Here is a 21664-nt window from a genome sequence, read left to right on the forward strand (position 1 = left end):
GCTTGAGACAGACAGAAGTAGATAGAAGGGAAATTTTTTTCTTCTTCACTGGCATAGGTCACTATCCCAACCCACAAAGAGCCATGGGTAGAATTTTTAAGTGCCTTTATATAGAGTTCTAGGCTCCTGGAAGTGTTTCTGATAGGTTTTTTTTAGAGGCAAGTAACAGGCAGAGATGTTTGACCCTGTCACCTTAGCCTTTCACGGGCACCACTGGACAGAGCATAAGAAGACCTGAAGACGGAGTCATCCACTGCAGGGAGTTTCTCAAGGTCTCTTTCATAAATAAAACCTATGATGCTACGATGCTAGGAGCTAGATATTTGGAGCTGCAAAAAGATTGCTGAAGACTTCAACAACCTCAACATTTTGAATACCTGAAAACTTTTCTTTCCCTGAATTAGGACCCAGTGAGAATGTAGTTCATGGATTTGGCCACATGAAGGCAGCATACACAAACTCACCTTTCCTTAAACCAGTCTGGAGTCGCCTTGCTCTTGAGTTCCCACTGTAATCACCTGGCACCAGACTCGCCACAATTCACGCAGGTCCCCAACCTTCACACTGCTGGACCTTCATCACCTCATTCCCGTGCACAGAAAGACGGATGGGCCGCCTGCTTGCTGACACCCTCTGACAATCTTCCTCACAGAGTGGTCGGTTAGTGCCTCATCTTCCCCCATATGTCCCCTGCTAACTCCAGTTTACCCCATCTGACTTGCCTTGTCGCCCAAGCCCTAGCCAAGGTCTCCCTCGATACCTACTTGTATGTCTTCTCACTGCTTTGCAGACCCTGGCATTACCTGGTGCTGAGAACATGGCTGATCGGTGGACGGGATGAACAAGTCAGAGCTCCAGCAGTCGTGTTCGTGAGCTCCGTCATGTGGGTTCTAAGTTACCCTGAGTGAGTGAGTGGGCCCCAGGCACAGAGATTCTGATTTTCAGTAGACCTGGAGTGGCATCCAGGTATCTGCTTTTTTTGGGGGGGGGCCGCGTTGCATGTGGGATTTTAGTTCCCTGACCAGGGATCGAACCCGTGTCCTCTGCATTGAAAGCTCAGAGTCTTAACCACTGGACTGCCAGGGAAGTCCCAGGTATCTGCATTTTAAAAGCTACAGGTAGTCCACTGATCGTACTTGGAGGAACACTGATTTTCTGATTTTGTGGCCTTGGACATGTTAATCTTTTAATCTCGGTTTTCTTTTCAGAAAATGGGAAGAATTAAAGGAAACGTAAACACAGATGAAATGTTAACTGAGTGCTTCCTTAGCACAGTGGTTGGCATTTAGACATGGCTTTTCTCCTGGGGTGACCCGTCTGCTGAGTTTGGGGTGGGGGGTGAGAGAGTCTGGGGGTGGGTATAGTGTATGCAGGGCTGTCACACGTGGCTGCACAACGCCAGGGGGCACCATCCTCAGAGACGTCTTTGTGAATAGCATCCTCTAGAACCGTGGGAGATCCCCAACCTTCACAGGATACAGAATGAAGAAGTTTGGGGTGAGGGCTCTGGAGAGGAGCCCTGAGGGTGTGGGACAACACTGTGACACACCAGCTTTTTGACCTTATGTTAAGCCCGGTTCACCTCCTCCTACGCAGGAGAAAGTCTGGAATCTTTCTAGTGATAGGGAAAGGGGTTGCTAAGTGCCTTGACTCTCACTGCCCTGCTGGCCTGAGTGAAGAGGTAAACCAGCCTCTTGATTTAGGCAACAAACCAAGTGGCCTGATGTAGAGATGGGGTGAGAAAGGCTGCCCAGTTTCTGTGAGTATTCTTGTGCCTCTTGTCCTGGCTGGTACAGCGCAGGGACCTGGTCCGTGGCGTTCAGGCCCCTTGACCAGTTCTGCTAAAGCTCCTGGTGATATTCACCTGATTTCTGGTGCCCCCAAAAGGGCCTGGGCACTTTAGGGCTTGAAGAGACCGGGAGGGACAGTGATGCTGAGAGCGTGGCAGGTGAGTCTCCAGCTCTGAAACATACCTGGGGGCTAAGAGGAAACGCCAGCCTCTAAGTGTGGCCTCCCAAAGTTTCCAAGTGGACAGGAAGAAAGAGGGAGGGGTGGTAGGAATGGGGGGCTCAACTGCTCACGAAGTGGGGGGGCGGGCACAGAACAGCAGAAGACCCCACCTAGGGTCGGGGCGTGGCAGAGATGGCCCCCCATCTCTGGGCACGTGCAGCTCCGGAAACTGGCGGCGGCGTCTATTTCAGAGTTTATGGTAAGAGGCTGGAGCTGCACACGCTCGGCACCGCAGACAACACACCCCACCCTTTAAGGAAGTGGGGAGGAGAGCAGTAGGGGTGTGGTTAAGTCGGAGAAGGAGAGGGGAAAACACAAACCTGTCAGCGCTGTTTCTCAGCGGAGGCCTCCGGAGCCGCCGCGCACCCCTTCAGAAGAACCCCTCACCTGCCGCCGCCCCGCCGCACCTGGCCGAGCCGAGGAGCCGCCGCCGGAGTCGGCGCTTCGCTCCGTGTGAGTCCCCTCCCGCGATCGCAATCGGGGCTGAGCGCCCAGCCAGAAGGTGGAGCGAGGCTGGACGAGGAGGGAGGGTCGGGGTGACTCCGGGATTGCGGGGACCCGGACGGGACCGGGAGCCGCGGACCCAGAAGTGGGCGCTGCGGCGTGGGGCGCTCCCGGGGCCGGCGAGCCCTCCGCGGAGGGAGAGGGATCCCATTTTTGGAGTTACTTTGAGACGAAAGGGTGTTTTCCCCTCTTAGTTCTCTTATCAGCCAGGGGAGGATGGGCGTGAGGGTGATGGGCGGGCACAGAAAGGCCGCCTGCCTCTAGAGGTCAGGCCAGAGAGCTTTCAGAATCCAACTTCTTCAGCTCCTGCCTTAGAGCCTCTGCGCTTCCTGCTTTGCCCCCTGCCGTGCCCTGCAGCTCGCCCACCCCGCTCACACTCCCACGCACACCCCACTGCGCTCCCCGCCCCCCAAAGGGCATCTTCTGAATCAAGCGCCGACTGGAAGCAAGCAGGGCTCTGCAGGGGGGTAGAGGCAGAACTCTGTGCGTGCGCGTGTGTGTCTGTGTGTGTCTGTGTGTGCGTGTGAGTGCCTGTGTGTTGTGGGGACTAAAGTTAACGCTCGCTGCCCACCCCCCCCCGGGTCTTTGTGACATTACTTCGGAATGCCCCTAAAGGGTTAAGTTCTGTGCCGCCTTCTCCTCCTGTCAGGCTGTGCGTGGGCAAAGCCTTGGGTGGGTGAACAGGCAACATATGGGTGCTGTTCTGAGCCCACCGAGCCCCACCACCTGCCCTAAACGTCAGCCATCTGACACTTGCGTCTCCCCACACGCCATGCTTGGAGCTCAGTCCAATTAGGCTTCTCCAAGGGGTCAGGGAGGGGAGAGGGAGAGCCGAATTTTGGACACACAGGGGGCATTCGCCGGGGGCGCTCAGAAACCAGAAGAGGAAGAGCTTTCCCCGGACCCACAGCTGGACGTGAGCCCTCGGGGCAGTTGGTTCGAAAAGATCAGGGAAGGGGCCCAAGGAGGCCTCTCCCTTGAGGGCAAGGAATGCAGGTGTGGACCGAACCCCAGCCTTTCCCAACTCCTCGCGGGGAGCGCGAAGAGGAAGCAGAGACAAAAGTGTGTGTGAAAATGGAAGGAGGGAGGGAGGGAGTCACATGGAGAGAGCAGCTCTGGCACGACACTCTGCTCTCATTCCTTCATTCAATAAGCACTGGCTGACTTCCTACCTGAGACCAGGTGCTGGCGCTGGGCATGGGAGACCAGGGTGCGTGGGACCCAGCCCTGCGCCCCGAGCAGTGCCGTGGGGAGGGAGGGAACAGGTGCTGACCGGCCCAGTGCTGGGGGCTGTGGGTGGAGCTGGTCAGCGTGTCCCGGAAGGCTTCCTGGCAGAAGTCACTCTAAGTGGAGACCTGAAGGATTGGTAGAATTAGCCCGGGAGGGAAAGAAGGGCATGAATGGCATAGGGCACAGCAAGTGCTGAGACCTGAGGCCAGAAGCAGCGGGACGAACCCAGGAAACTGAAAGTAGCTCGGGGTGTTCAGCACATGGAGGGTGCAGGGGCGAGTTGGAGCTGGAGAGGTGGGAGAGACGGCTCCAGAAGGGCCTGCTCTGGCTGCCATGGCAACTCCTGTCACTTGGGCCCTAGAGCCAGCAGCCTCCGACTTGACTCAAGGGTGCGGGGCTGCCAGATTTAGCAAATGAAAATACAGGACACTCAGATTTGAATTTCAGATAAGCAATGAATATTTGTCAAGTATAACTATGTCCCGTGCAATCTTTGGGGCGTACTTATACCAAGACATTATTCACTGTTTATCTGAAATTCAAATTCAACTGGACATCTGGTATTTTATCTGGCACCTGTCCTCTAGGGGAAAGCTGAGGATGACTACAGTGCTGGGAAGTGAAGGGTAGGTAGTGTCCAGGCACCAAGGGGACAGTCTCAGGACATATTATCTTTTTTTTTTCTTTTTTTATTATTTTAAAAAATTTATTAATTTTTAATTAATTTTTATTGGAGTATAGTTGCTTTACAATGTTGTGTTAGTTTCTGCTGGACAGCAAAGTGAATCAGCTATACGTATACATATATCCCCTCTTTTTTGGATTTCCTTCCCATTTAGGTCACCACAGAGCACTGAGTAGAGTTCCCTGTGCTATACAGTAGGTTCTCATGAGCTATCTACCCTATACATAGTATCAATAGTGTACATATGTGAATCCCAATCTCCCACTTCATCCCACCCCCGCAGCCCAGGACATATTATCTTGTAACCAATCCTTCTAGATTCCACTTCGGGGCTCCTTCACTGGTTGAGCATGTTATTTCTTAAAAACAAAAGAAAGACAATTCCTTGGTCTTTGGAGCCCCATGAACCTGGATTCAAATGCCAGCTTGGCCACTTGCCTGCTGTGAGGGCTTACGTAAACCACTTAACTCCTTGGAACCCCAGAATCTCTTTTCAGAAATGAGGATAAGAGTATCTGTTCGTTCAGGTTGTGGGGTGGATCCGTGGTAATGTATGTAAATTGCCCAGGGAGTGCTGAAGAAAAAGTGGTAGATATTAATCTTCACAGCGCTTTCACAGGGGTAACCAAAGTAGCATCCCTGAAGTGCTTTGGGCTCATTTATTTCTGTTTATATTTATTGAGCCCTCAGAGCTCGCAGGGGAAGTACGTGGTGGAGGTCCTTCTCCTAGTGAGAGAGCGGGTTAGCTCCTGAGCAGAAAGGGAGAGCTGGGGTCAGTTATTCAGCTTTGTCAATGACTTGCTTCCCAGATGCTCTGGAAGACCCTGGGGAAGGGGTGGCCATAACTCAAAGTTGAATTAGCTGAAAGGAAATGTGAATGAATTAGAAGGGAGAATCCAGGTAACACACCCAGCACAACTGACACAGACAAATGTGCCATAAAATTTAGCTGTCAATATTCCCATTTTTATAAGGAAAAATTTTTTTCTTATTAGAAAAATAGAGCTCAGGGGTAGAAGAAGTAAGGATGCCTTGTTTTGACTTTAATGGCAGCATTTATTTATTTATTTATTTGTTTTTACATCTTTATTGGAGTATAATTGCTTCACAATGGCGTGTTAGTTTCTGCTTTATAACAAAGTGAATCAGTTATACATATACATCTGTTCCCATATCCCTTCCCTCTTGCATCTCCCTCCCTCCCACCCTCCCTATCCCACCCCTCCAGGCGGTCACAAAGCACCGAGCTGATCTCCCTGTGCTATGCGGCTGCTTCCCACTAGCTATCTACCTTACGTTTGGTAGCGTGTATATGTCCATGCCTCTCTCTCGCTTTGTCCCAGCTTACCCTTCCCCCTCCCCATATCCTCAAGTCCATTCTCTAATAGGTCTGTGTCTTTATTCCTGTCTTACCCCTAGGTTCTTCATGACATTTTTTTCCTTCTTAAATTCCATATATATGTGTTAGCACACGGTATTTGTCTTTCTCTTTCTGACTTACTTCACTCTGTATGACAGACTCTGGGTCTATCCACCTCATTACAAAGAGCTCAATTTCGTTTCTTTTTATGGCTGAGTAATATTCCATTGTATATATGTGCCACATCTTCTTTATCCTAATGGTGGCATTTATAAGAGCGAATTAGGGGGCCTTCTAGAAGGGAACCTGGAGGGAGTTAAGAATTTGTTAAGAGAAAGAGGAAATGGAAGGTGTGTTTCCCTTGTGGGAACCACTGGGTTACACATGGTCCCTCTTTGCAGTGGCTAAATCTCCCCACCCCCCTGCCCAGTGGTAAGCATTTTGTCCCCAGTTCTTTAGAGCAGCATTTGCCAAACAGTGTTCAGAGAAACTCTCTGCCATGAGATAGTTACAGGTGTTGCCCTGCTGAAACGCTCCAATGAGCCCACTCTCGGAGATTTGTCCTGCGTATGTGTATGACCAAGGGTATGGCCAGTTCCTCAGAAAAGACGCCTGTATCACTGGACTTACTAGCATCCCCTAAATTTGACTGTAGACCCCTTGTAGTGGGTTTGGGGGACACCTACTACCATCTCAATGGAAATAGCACTCCACTCCTACTGACTGTTGATGTAGGTGCCGTTCTGGAACCAAGCAGATCTTTCTGCAGCCATTATTCATCCCATAACTCTAGCCTGGACTTAGTCGTGTCCAGTTTACAGAAGATCTTCAGGGACCGAAGCCCCTGTCCCAGCATCGCTCATCCCTCACAGACACAAACCCCCACTTGTGTCAGCCTAAATTTTCCTACCACAGTTCACACCCCTTTCCCATTGTTCGGAGGACCCTGGAAGAGTGTGTCCCTCAGCATGTAGCCCCTCCAGGGTATGGCAGTCATTCCGTATGTTCTTAATATTGTTAAGGAAAGTACAGTTGAGGCAGGGGAGGGGAGGAAGCGTCCCCTGGGTGAACCCCGAGTGGTAGGTGTCCTATTCCTACTTTTCTCCCTGCCCAGAAGGCTCATAGGCTCGGGACTCTGTGGCCCTGGCCTCCCAGATGAATGGATCTCTGAGGTGGCCGGAATAAAAATGGACAATTGCTGAGGTCCTTGGGCAGAAAGGGTGGTAATTAACAGAAGTTCTTGCTGGCTCCCCGATCAAGAATGTCTCTTAGACTCTGGGCCAGTTCTAGGGTAAAGGCGGAGGAGCAGAGAGAGTAGTGAGAGTCTCCGAAACACTAGCGTGGTTGGTGGTCCAGTGGTCCAGCGCCCAGACTTGGTCAGTCAGCCTGGGTTCCAGCTCTGGTTCTGGGACTCACTGTGTGACCTTGGCTAAGTCGTGCAGCCCTCTCTTCCTCGTCTCTGAGATGATGACAGGGCTTTTTGTGAAGGTATACCAGGAGTAATATTCCAAATATCAACAGCCACTAAGGCATGGGCAGGGATCTAACAGAACTGAGCCTGCTGTGCCAGGGGCCACAGGGAACCTGGGAGGTGGACGGGGGAGGCAGGCAGTCAGGGCCGTGGTGGGGTGGGGTGGGGGGACATTTACAAGCTTGGATGGACTAGTCCAGTATTTTAATGTCCCAGATGGCCCTATGCACCAGCTTAATAACCTTGGCTGTACATAAGACATTCCGTCCTTTTTCAGGCACACAGTAGGCACGCAATAACTGTAGCTCTCCTTGTCATTCTAGTTCATACTTGGAGTTGATCTGAGCTGGTGGGGAAGGGCCATTTTGTTTTCCCCCCTGGGGAAAAAGGCCGTGTTTTGAGGGGCAGAAGTGGGCTTCTCCTGTGCATCATGTACAAGACAGAATTTGCTTCTTGCCCCCAACCTGCATCCCCACCCCCCACCCCCAGTGCACTGTGTCTGTGACAGCCTGGCCTGATTAGCTCTGCAGCCAGCAAAGAGACTTTCTACTGCTGCCCACCAGACACTGGAGTCCGCATGGCCACTGAAGGCGCTCAGAGGGCTGACAGGCAGGGGAAAATGGTGGCTTCGGTTTCCGGGGTTCTAGGCACCCAGCACGAAGCTCTGAACCATACGAGGGGGCGGCAGTGGGGCAGGGCACAGCTCTTTTGAGTCACTCTGCCATTTCCCAAGGTATAATTATTACTCATGATGACGGTTTGATCAAGAGAGCAGGCTGGAGACTGCGTATTCCGATGCGCTTTTTACCTAGACATGAGGCGTGGGTTGATAGGAGTGCAGGATTTTGTCTCCAGGTGACCCTCTAGGTGGGCTGCGGATGGGCTGCAGACCCCACCCAGCTCTTACCTTGCCCAGCACTAAATGCAGCTGGTCAACGTGATTAGAGCTAAGATCAACCACCACCAAGGCCGTGGAAGGGGAGCCTTCCCCTTTTCTATCCTGGTGACAGTTCACTAACATTTTCCTCCTCTCCCGTCCCCTTCTTCCCTTTTTACGCCCTGAAATCCACCCACGCAGAACCTGGCACCATCGCTCGCTAGGCAGGAGCTCAAAGGAAGGTACTCGCCCGGAGTTTAGAGCTTGCTGCTGGGTTTAGTTCTTGACTCGTGGACTAGTGTCCCCTTCAATAGGCCAATTCTCCCAACAACTTTGAGGGCCCCAGGACCGCAGTCCCCCCCGTTTCATGCCCTTTCTTTCTCTAAGGGTCTTCCAGCTGCCTCTCAGACTCCCCACTTGTTGCCGTCCCACTGGGACACATGTGGGCCCATTGGGAATTCTGCCCTGAGTTCGGGTTTTGCTCTTCTGGGGGAGGGGTACCATTTCCCACCGGTGAGGGAACCGTCCTTCCTCTGGTCCCTGCCACTTGGAGCATCACGTGTTTTTCTGGTTTCTAAATAAATGTCAACTGTCTCGTCCTCCCCCGCACCTAGCCTCAAGCACTCTCTTTGTTCTTCCGGAGCTTTGGGGGTGAGAACCCAGCTCCTCTCCCTGGCTCAGGTGTACACTCTCCCCACCCCCAGTTCCAGCTCCAGGCAGGTTACCAGAGACCTGATACTCCAGCACCTTCGAAGATGCTCTTACCGGCATCGGTTTACCTTTGATCTGCTATATACACAGATGCTGGGCACGGAAACATGGCCATGTCCATTTAGGCAGCTGTGAGTGGTTGTCCCGAGCTGAAGTTCTCAAGCCCCCAGCTCAATGCTGGCAGATTGTCCGCCTGGGTGAGTGGACAGACGGTCAGGGGTCAGGAGACACGGCTTTGGTCTAGATTCTTCCAGTTGCTAGCTGTGTGACTTTGGGTAAGTCGCTTCACTTTTCTCATCTGAAAATGAAGAAATAGTACTGCATCCCTGATAGGGTCGTTGAGAGAAACACTTGGCTTACGTGAAAATGCCTCATAAAGCACTGCCGGGCAGGATCCCTGGAAAGATGAAGAGTTTGGGTCAGAATGACGTGGGTTGAGTCTTGACCTGTCACTTTCTCCTTGGTTGGCATTGCCTAGCTACGTAACCCCTCGGAGCCTGAGTTTTCTCACCTGTGACTCACTCTTGGCATTTGTTTAGTATTTCTCCCCTCCTTCAGCACCCCCGTCACTCAGAGTATATAATCTTTCCCCGCGTTTGAGGGACTGTATCTGTCCTCAACGAGTTTACAGTCTGCTTGAGGATGTCATACATAAAGATACATAACTGTAAGACAAGATGGGGACTTCTGGTGCCATAAAAGAGGCACCAATAAAGTGCTGTATGAGGTCAGAGAACGGAGAGAGGTCTTCGGTCTGGGTTGTCTGGGAATGCTTCTTGGAGGAAGGGGCATTTGGAAAAGCTCTCAAAGGACGTCCAGTGTATGGCCACGGAAACTTGGAACGGTGGTTGTGGTCAAAGAGTGTAAGTAAAAGGGAGGTGGCGAGGCGTGATTTGAATGACTCATTTTGGCTGGAGCCAAGAGTATCAAAGGGCAATTAAGTGAAGGGTGGAAACTTACATAAGGCTCAAGCATGGTGGCTGAAGGGTTTGGACATCATGCTGAAGGCTGTAGGGAGCCACTGGACTTTCTTCTAAAGGCTGCAGAGAGCTCTTGAGATATGAACTTGGGTGAAGGGGGCATGATCAGATTTGGGCAGCAGTGTATAAAGTGGATCAGAGAGTAAAGAGCTTGACCTCAAAGGAGGGGCATGTGGGAGTCTCAAGAGTCTGGATAAATTCTGTAATCTGGGATGATGTGTGGGTCCTGGAGAATATCTGCTGGTCAATCAGAGGCTTCTATGGTCTCTGAGTTGAAATTGGTCCTTACATGGATTTGAAAGCTGTAGGGTTTATGGGAGCATCAACTTGTTTAGGTTATGTAAGTAATTTGTCATTCCCCTTAATCTTCTCCTTCCTCTGTGTTCTCAGTTCATACGTAAGCCCTTTCCCATGGACCTCATCTTTGGTAGCGATGCACTAAGTGTCAGCCTGTCTAGAGGTCTCATGGAAACCTCTGTATAGCAGCCTCCTGGAGAGTCGTGCACTTCAGTCTGCCGCCCCCTTATCCACCGTCATCAGTTCAGACAACTCCTGGTCTCCCCCTCCTGTCTGACCCTCCTCCCTCGCTTCAGCTCTCCACTTCCAAGAATGTGTAAGAGTAACTCTAAGAGTTTCCACTTGAGTAACTCATCTTCAATGTTACAGGCTGAAAACTAAACTCATCGTTTTCTTACACCAAACCGTCTCCTTCTGGCATCCCGCCTGTTCATGTAGTTGTAGTTCTCCTAGACGCTCAGGTCAAAAACCTTGGAATTATCTTCCCTTTCTCCTCTGCTCTTATCTTACCCATCACTAATCCTGCAAATTCTTTCTTCATGCCTCTCATTCCTTCCCCTCCTTTTCCGTGCCCCTACCCTGGTCTGACCCATATTACGCAACATCACCTGACGTTACCTAAGAACCTCTCCTTATTTCTAGTTCCCTCAGAAGCTCCTGTGCCTCTAGGCGAATCCACATCCCCTTGCACTTACTGTTTAACACCCTCTGTAATCTGACCTTCATTTACCTTCTCTTCTTACTTCCCCGTGCTTTCCAAACTAAGCCCTTCACCCCAGCTAGAGCCTGGTCTGCCCACTGGTCTTTATCAAACCTCTGCCCAAGTCCTCTGTCCTGCCTGGACCACCTAACTCCTTCCACCTTCTTCAGTCAGACTCCTCCCCCAGGCTCAGATCAAGCCCCTCCCACTCTTTTGTTCTTCTTCCAAACTCCCTCAAATTCCAAGGATTGGGGATTCCATGTGCCTCCTTCTCCTACATACTCGTGCCTGGCTCCCCAGGGCCAGATGTGATCTTCCTCATCCCCTGTGCTGGGCTTCACAACAGCCAGTTGCAACAGAGCAGGACCGCATTCTCCCCCAGGGTCGGGATGCTATCCTGGCCTCTTGGGGCATGTGGAGGTTTCCTAGAGCCCAGAGAGAGGGAGTGGGTGACTTAGAGCAGGAGCTTGATAATCCCTTTGCTGAGCTACGCCTGTGTCTAACCCATTGGATCCTTGCCTTCTTTTCCCCCCTCATCCTCCTGCTTATGGAGCCCCTTCTGGCCAGGCTGAATGACAGGAGAAAAACAGGGAGTAAGAAAAAAGGCAGGGAGCCTTGGTAGAGGGTGAAGTCGCTTTTGGGATACAGGAGAGAGATTTGCAAGGCAGAGGTTGGCAGTTTTTAGTGACCTGGACTTCCACCCACCTGTGCACAGGCCCGGGGCTTGCCGTGGTGGCTGCACTCTGAGCTGTCCAGAGGGTGGCCCTCCATTGTCCCCAGAGTGGCCTCTGAACCTTCTCCCTCTTTCTTTACCTGATTCTCTGTCTAGTAAAACCCTTCCTGTACCTGTTTACTAAACGCTTAGCTGCCAACCTGTGTTCACTCCCAGGGAGAGGTGTGGCGACAGAGAGAGCGCTACCCAGGGAGCAGACCCAGGAAGTCACTGCTCTGTCACCTTCCTGCCATGTAACCTTGGGTGAGTCACCTGGGTGGGCCAGTTCAAGCCTCAGGGTTTTCATTTGTACTTACAATAACGGGGTTTGGGACTTCTTAACTAGAGGAGAACTTTCTTCAACATGGATCTTAGGTTAAAGCCCAGTGTGTAAACCAGGTTACAGTAGATCTTGCCAGGGTTGAAGCGGGGAGGGCAGGTGCCTGCCAGGCCCTCTGCCCTTTCCACAGTGACCCCTGGACCCCCCTGCCTCGCGGGGGGACCAGATCATCTGGGATCCTCTCCAGGCCTCCAATTCTTGAAGTCCTCATTGTTTATGTGTCTAAACACACATACACTGGAGAATGGGTCTAGATGCAAGTGGATTCAGTGAAGAATGATCTCAAAATAAAGAATACAACCTGGGGCATGGCGTGTGTATGTGCAAGGGGTGAGCGGGGATTGCATACATAAGTGCCCTGGGAGAAGATGCATAATTTTCACCTCTGAGCAAGTGCACATGTTTACGGGAAGAAAGTCCAAAGCTTTCATCTGAGCTCCAAGGAACTTACGGCCCCACCAAACATTAAGAACGACCCATAGGTTTTGTAATCAGTTTTACAAACTTTTCATAGAAATGACCTCAAACTTAAGCTCCGTTTTAACTCGGTTGAACTAGGGTGTAAGCTCTGTTGAGGTCAGAACCGTGTCTGTACTGAGAGTCAGAGGGACAGATGGTGCCTGGCAGTCGACATCTGATATATACACGTGTGCCTCCTGATAAGGAGGATTGTGTAAAAGCAGCTAATGTAAATTTGTAAACATTTCAAAATATTTAATATGATTTTAGCGACGCATGTTTTAAATCACATACTATATAAAATAATACGTTACATTTAAAATATGGCTTTCCCCCCAACTCTCCCTGTGTATGAAACAGCCAACGCCTGACTCACATCTTGACATCAGTGTCCTTCTCATCGCTAGAACCCCTTTTTGAATCATCTGTGTTCTGGCTTATATCATCGTCCCTACAGTCTAAAGAGAGTTTGCTATTTCTTATTAACCCAGCAAGTGTTTATTTATATTTTTTAATAACAGCTTTTTGGAGATAGAAGTCACATACTGTAAAATTCATCCTTTTAAAATGTACAGTCCTGTGAATTTTGGTATCTTCACAGAGTTGTGCAACCATCACCACTATCTAATTGCAGGACTTTTTAATCACTCTGTAAGAAACCTCGGCCCATTAGCCGTCACTCCTCCTTCTCCCCTCCCCCCAGTCCCTGGCAACCACTAATCTACTTTCTGTTTTTTGGATTTGTTCATTCTGGACATTTCATATAAATGGAATCACGCAACATTGCAGGTCTTTTTGTGACTGGCTTCTTAACGCAATGTTTTTAAAGTTTATCCACGTCGTAGCATGTATTGGTCCTTCATTCCTTTAGATTGCCAATTAATATTCCATTGTAGGTATATTCCACATTTTGCTTAACCATTCATCAGTTGATGAACACTTGAGTTGTTTCTACTTTTTGACCATTATGAGTAATGCTCCTAGGAACATTCATGTACAAGTTTTTGCACAGGCATATGTTTTCATTTCTCTTAGTTACATACCTAGCAGTAGAATTGCTGGCTCATGAGATAACTGTGTTTACCATTTTGAGTAATGGCCAAACTGCTTTCCGTAGCAGCTGCACCCTTTTACACTCCCGTCAGCGATGTGTGATCGTTCCCATTCTCGTTAACACTTGTTATTGTCTGTAATTTTGATTTTAGCCATCCTAGTGGCCATGAAGTGGTACCTTGTCATGCTTTTCACTTGCATTTCCCTAATGACTGATGATATTGAGCATCTTTTCTTGTACTTATTGGCCATTCATATGTCACTTTGGAAAAATATTTAATCAAATCCTGTAGAAGGTATTTCCTTTTGATGTCTACAGTATAACTACTTAGTGCATTGCTTTTTGAAAAATGATCTTTTACAAAATTCAGCACTTATAATTGTGAGGCTATGCCCCCAAGGAAAGTTACTGAATCTATATTATAGTACCGTGCTTCCTTTCTTAAAAAAACAATTCTATCAGGTGACCTTTGTACGCAGCCCAAGCTAGCATTTATTGTAGTGATGTCGGGCTAATATTTTTTCCCAGGCCGTATATTTTTTGTTCAACATAGGGTAATCGTGAGAGCAGCCCATACAATGAAAGATTCTAAAAGGGCTAGAATATAAACTTCTTGTTTTGTGACAGATAATTTGGGGAGGGGAAGAGCATATATGATATTGAAAATAGACGGATGGATGGACGAATAACTTTAGGAATAAATGAATGAATGAATGAACAAAGGAAGGAGTGCAAGCTGGTGAGACAGTCAATCAAGCAGCCATACCAATCTGTCCCTTTTTATTTCCTCTTTATTCCCATGGAGAAAACCAGCACTGGTCTTTCATTTAGACTCTGTAGAACCATATATAAATTATTTAAAAAACAGACTTGTAGTTACAAGTTGGAAACAAGATACTATATTTTCTGTTGTCTGGACAGTCTTTATTGTCTTCTCTAAAATGGGAGAACCAGAGTCTGCCCAGCTTCTGGAAGTGGTTGAGAAACGCAAAGACCACGTAACATGACTGCGTGGTTGAGGGTTATAAATCGCTGGAGCAGGACCTTTAGGGATATGACGTGGTACAAGGCTTTTCTTGGGTTTTCCCCACCAGGCCTCGAGCCCACTGCTGCCTTCCCACTAGCGTGAGGACTCGGGGCATCTGACGCTGGAGGCCTTGCCCCCTCCCTGCTCGGGAGTGGGACAGTCTGACCATCTCAGAAGTCACACCCCCTAGTGATTCACCAGCAAATTCCTCCGAGAGGGACTGCCCCGTCCATACTTCCCCTCCAGTCTTCTCTTAAGAAGACGCATGTGAGCTGGAGAACAGCACTCCTGAGTTTGGGCTAAGAGCGAGGAAAGGAAAGATGGAGATTAGCGGGCAAGAGGACCAGAGTGGAAGCTGTGGCCAGACGTGTGAAGAAGTGACAGACATGGACAAAAGCTCGAGAGGTGGCTTTTAGAGGCCCAGACCCTGGAGGGGACATAAGTGACGGAGGAGACTGCTCTTTAGAAAGACCTTCACCGCAGTCACAGAGTGGGGAGCCACACTGTGGCCTGTTTGGGAAGCTGTGAACAGCTCAGGGAGGCTGGACCCAGCACGATCATCCCGGTTCCGCTGGAGCGTGTATGTTTGGAGGTGGCGGTCGGGGAGGGAGGGACGGTGAAGGGAAGCCTTGGTGGGGGCTGGACCCCTTCCTTCATGGGTGGTGGTCCGTAAGGGAAGTAGGGGGGCACGTCTGGTATATCAGGCAAAGTCTGAGTCCCTTCCCACCCCTTGAGTGCGTTCCTAGGCGGGGTCCCAGCGTTCTCCTGTGACAGTAACAGCTAGGCCTTCCTCCTGTGCCACGACGGCACTGAGTCTAAGCTGTCCCCACCACCACTCACGCGAATGTTTCTCTTGGTATTAGACCTCTTCAAGGAAGGAGAGTCTGTATTCTTCCTCCTTGAAGTGCTGTTTCCTTCTTTAAGGATGTTGGAGCAGTGGCTGTGACGAGGTGAATCTGAAGTCCAGCTCTGCATCATTTAACACCTCTCTTGGGCCAGGTGCTGGGCGAGCTGCTGGGGATAGTAAAGTGAACAAGAGACCATCCTCAAGATGAAAGAGCCACAGTAAAACCAGATGGGCTGCGAGAGGATGGCCAAACACTGTACAGGCACAAAGCCCAGAGCTACCAACATTACCAGGGGGAGGCTGACCAGGCTTTACTGACGAGGTGATGCTGGGAAGGGTTTTGAAGAATGGATGGGAGTGTGCTATGCAGAGAAAGGGCAGGGAGGTGCCCTGCCAGGCACAGAGCACAGCCTATTTGAAGATAAGGCATCCAAGAGTGTGGCCTGTTTGGGAAGCTGTGAACAGCTCACGGAGGCTGGATCTGGCAGCACGGTTGTGGGAATAAAGCTGGAAGGATGCAGAGAGGCCCTTTATCATGGTCGCTTGGCACTGGACTTTGTTCTCTAGCAACAGGAAGTGACAAGATAGATGAGAGCCTATCTATAGGATGTATAGCTATAGGAGTATTTAAGCAGGGAAGCGAGTCAGATTTTTGTTTTGGAAAAGAGAACTCTGGCCCCGGGTCAGAGCAGCTTTTGTGCCAAGCACAGAGAAGCGTTTGGCTCGGAGACCCGTAGACAGGCGTTTCTGGGGTGTGGCCAAGGGCTGCCAGCAGTGTCATGCCAAAGGCCCGGAGTTCCTGTCGTCAGCTTGGGTGTCGCAGCTACCCACACTGCTGGCTGGCCAGAGAGGGTTGTGGCGAGGGCTGGCCCCGAGGAACAGCCTACTTCCTGTTTCCTTCCCCTGGACATCCACGTGCAGTGAGGAGGGGGCAGAGAAGACAGAGAGGGGCTTGGCCGGGGCAGCGGGAACTGGCCTGCCTTCAGTGGGGACGTACGGTGGGGGAGACAGCGTTCAAGCTACAGGAACGGGGAATCTAGGGAGAGGACGCCTGCCGCAAAGCAGGGGGCCAGCCAGGCATCCTTTTTTGCCCCACCAGTTGGAATAGGGTATCCCACAGGTATTACGGGGTGTATAAGACATTCAGGACCAGAAGACTCTGGTGGAGGGAAAGGGACTTGGTACAGGACAGAAGCTCACACCCCGCCTTCCCCGAGCCCCCCTCCTCCCAGAGCTCTTGGCTGTACCATCCACTTATGCCAGGCACATGTTATCGTGAGATAAATTTATTTTTCACAAGTACATGCCTTGCTCAGTGGACTGGGGTGAGGCGGGGACCTTGTCTCATGCCCCTATGTCTCCCGATCCTATTCCAGCAAATGTCAGGATATGAAACTTGTGCTCAGTAGACATTTGTTCGGATGGAGGAGGTTTTGGGGAAAAGAGCTGAGGAAAAAGTGCTCATTTAGAGATGGTCTCCAATGCCTGTGAAAATGAGGGGCACCGGAAGGATTCAAGTAAAACAAGACATAGAAATCTCATCAGCTGCTGAAAGAGACGAGTGGGCAGGGGACTTCCTGACCCCAGGACGCATGCGCTTTGGAGAACTTTCAGGGCAGAAGCAACCTAGATCCTCCAGCATAGCTGACAGTGGTGCTTCTCCACTGTCAAACGTTGGGCTCCAACTTCCTTTGCATTTCTGACAGGTTTACAGGTGATGGTAATGCAGGCGGTCCAGGGACCACACTTTGTGTAGCACTGATTCCATTACTTGGGGTGTGTATTAGAGACCCTGGGAGCTCCCGTGTCTGTCTGCAGTCAGACCCAGGCAGGCATCTCTTCCTTTTCTGGCTTTGCTCTGTTTTGGCCTTAATGCTCCCAGAACGGTTCTGATGCCCACCCTGGTTGAAATACTCACCGTGTCTCCAGGGACTTCGACATGGAGCCCTTCCCCTCCTCACCCTCAGGCTGGCTTCATCTCACCATCCTCTCTGTCCCCAAAGCCGTCTTCCTGACCCTGATAGCACTTTCCTCCTGCCTTATTTTGTCATTTATTATGTGTGTGCCCTCTGAGTCAGCACAGGCTGCCATAACAAAGTTGACCAGGTGGCTTAAACAGCAGTTATTTATTTTCTCACTCGTCTGGAGGCTGGGAGTCTGAAGTCAGGCTGCCAGAACAGTCAGTTTCTGGTGAGGGCTCTCTTCCTGGCTTGGAGACGGCCACCTTCTTGCCATGTCCTCTCACGCTTTTTCTTTGGGGGGTGTGTGTGTGTGTGTACCGGGGGGGGGGGTTGGGGAGAGGGAGAGAGGGAGCGCGCTCTGGTTTCTCTTCCTCTTCTTATAAGGACATTAACTCTAACCAATCAAGGCCCGCACTGAGGACCTCATTTAACCTTAATTACTTCCTTAAAAGCCTTATTTCCACGTACAGTCCCATTAGTGATCAGGGCTTCCACATATGGATGGGGGAGGCACAAAAACATTGAGACCATAACATCATCTTTCCCAATTAGACTATAAACCTTGGAGGTCACAGGCATGGTGCCTGTGTCCCCTTCAATGGGTCTGTGGAGGACCAGTTCAATCCATGTCTGCTGAATCACAATGAGTGTCTGAGAGAAACCAAAAAAAAACCAAGACCTGTTGACTTTGGCCCTCGCTGGCCCCCAGTTCTTGAAATGTATCCACAAGGGCTGAGGCGATGGAGAAGAGAAGGCGTTTGCCGAACCCCGTCCGTGAGATGATGGGGCCGAGTGCCAGCATTGTCGATGGGCTTATCAGCCTCCAAAATAATTTGATTACTAATCTGTATCACTCAGGGAACGACCATCCCCAGAGCTGTATTAAGAATGTTTTCCTCGGGCAAAAAAATGTGCCGTCTTTGGCATCCAAGTCAGCCTCAGGAATTTCATTTTATGATTGATCCTTCTTCTTCTTCTCCTCTCTCTTTTTTTTTTTTTTTTTTTTGGCTCTTTCCTATACTTCCTCCAGATCTCTCACTTGACATATAGCCAACCCTCACCCTGCCCTCTCAACACTCAGAAAACTTGCAAACATAATTGCTTCTCCCCCCAACACAGTCTTGCAGTTCTTGCTAAGAGAACTCATTCCTCTCAAATGAGGCCACTGAGGTTCCCCAGGCCAATGGTCTCCCTGACCTGGGGACCCCACGAGAATCCCAGAAGCCTCAGGTGACCCAGATACATCTCTGATGACCACTTCCCTTCACTGTTTATCTACAACTGTCTGATGAGAAGGTGAGCAGGAGGAGACCACAGTTTGCAGGGCGCGCTCTCGGTAACCCCTTCCCAAGCTCAATTTTCATCAACCTCGACCCCTGCCTTCTGGCCTCCTCTCCTCTTTTTTTTTTTTGTTCCTCTGAGTGCCGTGACTAAGGAAAAATGTCCTAAGGTTGGAGAATGGGCTCCTGGCTTCTGTTCTCGACCCAGCCTTTCACTTCTCAGGAAAATGGCAAGCACATCAGCTGCCTTGTTTGTGTGCCATCCCGCCCCCTGCCCCCTTGTTCCACATCCTCCCCTCTCCAGTACAAGCTTGGGCCTGACATGATTGCTCCTTAAATATGGAGCAATCGAGTCTCCCAGAGGAGGCAGCAGTACAGCCAGCTCGCACACAAACAATGACAGTCCATCAGCCGGCAGCAAGGTCAACGGGGAGAAGCAGTGCTTAGGATCCTGCGCCCAAGCTGTGGCTCCTTATTCCCCAGCCACGTGACCTCAAGCACTTTCTCAACCCAGGAATCCTCAGCTTTCCTACCAGCCAAACAGTGATAATGGTAGTGCTTTCCTTAAAGAGATACTGCAGAGGTTAAAGAGAGATAATATGTCTATGTATGTAAAGCACTTAATATGGGTGCAGTGCCCAAAATAAGTACTCGATTCATTCAGCAGTTACTCTTATCAATGACATCTATTATTAGAAGACAGAAGTATGTGTAACGGAAGTGTCGCCCGGGGCCCCTGCCCCTCATCTGTGTGGTCACGCTTGGCAGAAATCCCAGCTCCACGGCTTATGGCAGCTGGACGCTCTGCCCTGTGATCTCTGCCAGTTCTAGACTCACTTCCTTGTTCTTCTGGTCACATCTGTGCTGTCAGATCTCGTTCTGTCACATCACCCCAAGGCTCAGAACTCAGCCCCTTCCCCAGTTCCCTACACACAGATCCTACAACATTCTGTTCATTCTCTGGTCTACCCCCACCCCCACCCCTTGCTTTCCTTTTCTCCCTCCTTTCCCAAGGCAATGAACAAATTGTACCTGCCCAATTTCCTTGAGCCTCATCTCCTAGCTGCTGTGATTTAGTGGAGTGTTACGTTCGTCCATTTGGGCTGCTATAACAAAATACCGTAGACTGAATGGCTTATCAACAGCAGAAATTTATTTCTCACAGTTCTGTTGGCTGGATGTCCAAGATCAAGGCACCAGCAGATTCTGTGTCTCGTGAGGACCTGCTTTCTGGTTCATAAACAGACTTCTCGCTGTGTCCTCACATGGTGGAAGGGGCAAGGGATCTCTCTGGGTTTTTTTTTTTATGAGGGCACTAACCCCATTCATGAAGGCCCCACCTTCATAAGCTAATCACCTCCCACCTCCTCCTAATACCATCATCTTGGGTGTTAGGATTTCAACATATGAATTTGAGAGGACACAAACATTCAGACCATAGCAGGCATCTTTCTAAATAACTACAGTTTTATTCCTGGAGGAATTCTGTTACCCTCTCCTAAGGGAGTAGAGATCTCATCATTCTTTACACGTGTTTAAACAAAGATGCTGCTACATCCTGGGGGCAGAACCGCCCAAGTTAACATCTGGGGAGCCCGAATGGTGAACAAGGCCAAGGGAGGGCAGCTGCCCACAACTGGGAGCAAAGCGGCTGGAGAACAGAGGTTGTGGGAACAGATTGCCCCTGTGAAGGCAAACTGAGCCAGGTTGGGGTTTTTACTGATCATGAATGGAAGCAGCTGCTTTCCTCAGACTGCAGACCCGACGTTCTGGTGATGGGACTTGTTAACCACCACAATGACTTCCTGATCAAACAAGTTGATGAGGGATCAACTCTATTACATATGGTTGAGTCAGACATGAAAAAAAAAACCAAACCTAAGACAGGGTTGATGCATCCACGGGCAGGTGAGTCAAATGAAAGTGTACAAACAGCTATCATGCAGGGTCCAGGAGCTCATGACCCTGGAGGCCTCAGCGAGTGTTCTGGGCTGTGGTGCGGAAGTTTGAGAAGCAGAAGAAGCTCAGACCACTGGCTCCCGAGGGTCTGAGCCTGTTCCCCTCACCTTGCCAGGGTGGGTCCAAACTCCTAGTCCCCCAAAGTGCTCTTCGCTTCTCACACATTTGCCAGAAGCGCTGTTTCATTTACCCAGAAGCCCCTCACCCTCTCTTGCCTCATCACCCTTCTTCTTCTTCTTCTTCTTCTTTTTTTTTTTTTGTGGTACGCAGGCCTCTCACTGCTGTGGCCTCTCCCACTGCAGAGCACAGGCTCCGGACACGCAGGCTCAACGGCCATGGCTCACGGGCCCAGCCACTCCGCGGCATGTGGGATCTTCCCAGACCGGGGCACGAACCCATGTCCCCTGCATCGGCAGGCGGACTCCCAACCACTGCGCCACCAGGGAAGCCCTCTTCTTCTTTTTTTAATGGCATATTTATTTTATTTATTTATTTTTTAGGTTTTAAAAAAAGTATTTATTTATTTAACTTATTTATTTTATTGGCTGTGTTGTGTCTTAGTTGCAGCACGCGGGATCTTTTTGTTGCGGTGCGGGCTCTTCGTCGCTGTGCTTGGGCTTCTCTCTAGTTTTGGCGCATGGGCTCCAGGGCGCGTGGTTTGCAGTAGTTTGCAGCATGCAGGCTCTCTAGTTGAGGCTCCCGCAGGCTCAGTTGCCCTGCGGCATGTGGATCTTAGCTCCCTGACCAGGGATCAAACCCGTGTCCCCTGCATTGCAAGGCAGATTTTCTTACCACTGGACCACCAGGGAAGTCCCGCCTCATCACTCTTCCTATTTGCCCTTTAAAATCCTCCTCAGCTTTCTACACCATCAACCCCGAGAGGCCTTCCTGATTTCCTCTTGCCTGTAGTCAGAGTGAGCAGCCCTGTTCTCGCTGGCCTCCCAGCTCACGGCCTAGGGTGACAATGGTCAACCCCTTCCTTCCGACTCTCAGCAAACCCTGTAAAACAGTCTCACCTGTTTTCACATCCACTCTCTGCCCTGTCTAGTGGCTCCAAGTGTCTGGAACACAGTAAATTCTCCACATATCTTTTAGAAATCCATTCAGTGCGATTCTGAAATTCAGGAGGACCTGCTTCAGCTGCAAGTCTGGTCACTCAAGACCATGGTTTGTATCACAGGTAGTTTGCCCTCTTGGAGT

At 50.3% G+C, this 21664-nt stretch overlaps 1 protein-coding gene across 1 annotated transcript in view; it reads left to right on the forward strand.

Annotated features, from left to right (window-relative positions):
* The first annotated feature begins 2398 nt into the window (after positions 1 to 2398).
* The window catches only part of PTK2B (protein tyrosine kinase 2 beta), a 126192-nt gene continuing 106926 nt past the window's right edge, over positions 2399 to 21664 (forward strand). The window contains exon 1 of the mRNA XM_079706073.1: positions 2399 to 2463. The gene's annotated coding sequence lies outside the window, so the exon portion shown is untranslated. The remainder of the gene's footprint in view (positions 2464 to 21664) is intronic.

The sequence above is a fragment of the Hyperoodon ampullatus genome (assembly GCF_949752795.1).
Source record: "Hyperoodon ampullatus genome assembly, chromosome: 6".
NCBI classification, from domain to species: Eukaryota; Metazoa; Chordata; class Mammalia; order Artiodactyla; family Ziphiidae; genus Hyperoodon; species Hyperoodon ampullatus.